Genomic DNA, 3,139 nt, shown 5'->3' on the forward strand with positions numbered 1-3,139 from the left:
AGGCACTGTTAAAAAGCATCTTATTTCCATCTTGGACAGAGCTAGAAGGAATTATGTTAAGTGAGCTAAGTCAGAAAGATAAAGATGAGTATGGGATGATCCCACTCATCAACAGAAGTTGAGAAAGAAGATCTGAAAGGGAAACTAAAAGCAGGATCTGACTAAATTGAAAGTAGGGCACAAAAGTAAAAACCCTGTGGTGAGGGGTAGACATGCAGCTTCCTGGGCTGGTGGGGGGTGGGTGTGGGTGGGTGGCATGGGACACAGTCTTTTGGTGGTGGGAATGGTGTTTGTGTACACTCCTAGTAAAGTGTAGTCATATAAATCACTAGTTAATATGAGAGGAGGAAATTAACTGTATGTCTCGAAGTTTTTAAAACACAGACTGAGTCTTTTTAATATATAGGCTGTGTATTTGATATGCGGACTCTCTCAGAAGCCTAGACCAAGTAGATCAGAAGCAACCAATAGCACAGCTATATACAAGATACTGGGTACTATACTGCAAACCCTAACAAAAGGACTTTTCAAAGTTAACCCAATTACCAAACAATGTGATGGTAACAATAACTATCCATTGTCTTTTTGAACCCTAAGACAACAGGAACCTCACATCTCCACTATAGAGCCTATATTTCCCCCAGTACTAGAAGCTTAAGATAGGGCCCACTTTCCCTCATGCCTCTCCCAATCCACATCAAATAATATTGTATCTGCCGATTGCAACCTAATCAATGCAACAATTGCCACCTCAACAAGCTTCAGCTCAGACTGTGTCCAGAGACTTCAGGTGTGGAACGACAACACTTCAGCTTCATTACTCGGGTGAGACCTTTCCTTTCATAGTATTCTCTAATTCCATCTCAGGTGGTTCACTTTCTGACAAAGTCCCAAAACCTAGTTATAGATCTGGTTCTGTGAGAGAGCATATTTTCACACGTATCCATAAACTACTGCAAAATATATACCTGAAAGCAGAAGTACACTAGAGTTTGCAGTGAGTACCCCCTCTCAACACTTCCTCTCCACTATTCCAAGCTTTGGGTCCATGATTGCTCAACAATTTGTTTGGCTTTGTATGTTAACTCTCTTTTCAGCCACCAGGTTCCAGATGCCATCAGGATGCCGGCCAGGCTTCCCTGGACTGAAGACCCCACCAATATGTCCTGGAGCTCTGCTTCCCCAGAAACCCACCTTACTAGGGAAAGAGAGAGGCAGACTGGAAGTATGGACCATTCAGCGGGGAAACAATTGCAGAAGCCAGACCTTCCACCTTCTGCAACCCACAAGGACCCTGGGTCCATGCTCCCAGAGGGATAGAGAATGGGAAAGCTATCAGGGGAGGGGGTGGGTTATGGAGATTGGGTGGTGGGACTTGTGTGGAGTTGTACCCCTCCTATCCTATGGTTTTGTTAATTTATCCATTCTTAAATAAAAAATAAATTTAAAAAACATCTTATTTGTAAAAAGCACTTTTTTTAAAGTCTGTGCTCTTTAGTACCTTTCTTGTATAATAGTTGTTGCTTGATAGTCTTTGTGAAGAATACATCTTTAATCTGTGTATTTAAATACTGCGACACTCTATTTTTCCATATTTACTACAGTAAAATGAATAAAACATATATCATTCTAACCATTTTTAAATGCATAGTTATATGGCATGAAATGCATCCCCAAGGGCCAGGTGGTGGCATACCTGGTTATGTGCTCACATTACAGTGACCAAGGACCTGAGTTCAAGCCTCTGGTCCCTACCTGCAGAGGTAAAGCTTCACAAGTGGTGAAGCAGGGCTGCAGGTATCTCTCTTTCTCTCTCCCTCTCTATCTCCCCCTCTCTTCTCCATTTCTCTCTATCTCTATCCAATAATAAATAAATATCTTTTTTTAAAAAAGAAATGCATCCCCATAGTATAATTATCATCACCAATCATCTCCAAAAAATTTTCATCTCACAAAGCCAAAACTGTAGCTATTGAGAGCCCTCATTGTTTTCTCCTCCAGTCCTTAGCAACCAACCATTTCATTTTTAGACCCTTTAAATTAGACTATTCTAGGTACCTTATGTAAGTGAAATAATTTTTTGTTACTGGCTATTTCATTAACCATATCTTCAGGGTTCATCAATGTTGTAGTCTAAAGGGGCCGGGTATTGACATACCTGGTTGAGCGCACATGTTACAATGAACAAAGACCTGAATTCAAGCCCCCAACCCCCATCTGCAGGGGAAAGTTTCACAAGAGGGTGAAGTATATCTACAGGTGTCTCTCTGTCTCTCTTCCTCTCTATTTCCCCCTTCCTTCTTGATTTCTGACTCTCTATCCAATACATAAACAAAGACAATAAATATAAATAATTAAAATACGCTTGTAAAAATGTTGTGGTCTATACATTATTATTATGATTATGATTACCACCAGATTAGTGCCAGTACTACGAATCCACTGCTCCTGGTGGCTATTTTTTTCATTTGTTTTTCCTTAAATATTTATTTGACAGGATAGAGAGAAATTGAGAGGGGAGGAGAGACAGAGAGAGAATGATAGATACCTGAAGAGCTGCTTCACAGCTCATGAAGTACTCCTCTGTAGGAGGGGAGTGGGAGGAGAATTGGGGTCCTCCCACATGGTAATGTGCACATTTAGCCTGGTGCCACTTCCTGGCCCTATGCATATCAAAATTCCCTTCCTCCTTCAGGATAGTAATATTCCATTTAATTTACATAGGACTTATGTTTTCTACCCATTCATTTCTTCACAAACTTTTGGATATCTGCCATCTTTTGGCTGTTGTGAGTAATACTGGTATGAGTATGAGTGTAAAAATATTTCTCTGAGTCCATTTTCACTACTTACCCAGAAGTTAAATTACTTGATCATATGTTAGTTCTATTTTAATTTTTTTATTTATTTTATTTATTTTTTATTTAAGAAAGGATTAATTAACAAAACCATAGGGTAGGAGGGGTACAACTCCACACAATTCCCACCACCCAATCTCCATATCCCACCCCCTCCCCCGATAGCTTTCCCATTCTCTATCCCTCTGGGAGCATGGACCCAGGGTCATTGAGGGTTGCAGAAGGTAGAAGGTCTGGCTTCTGTGATTGCTTCCTCGCTGAACATGGGCGTTGACTGGTCG

Source organism: Erinaceus europaeus, chromosome X (genome assembly GCF_950295315.1).
Source record: "Erinaceus europaeus chromosome X, mEriEur2.1, whole genome shotgun sequence".
In the NCBI taxonomy this organism is placed as follows: domain Eukaryota; kingdom Metazoa; phylum Chordata; class Mammalia; order Eulipotyphla; family Erinaceidae; genus Erinaceus; species Erinaceus europaeus.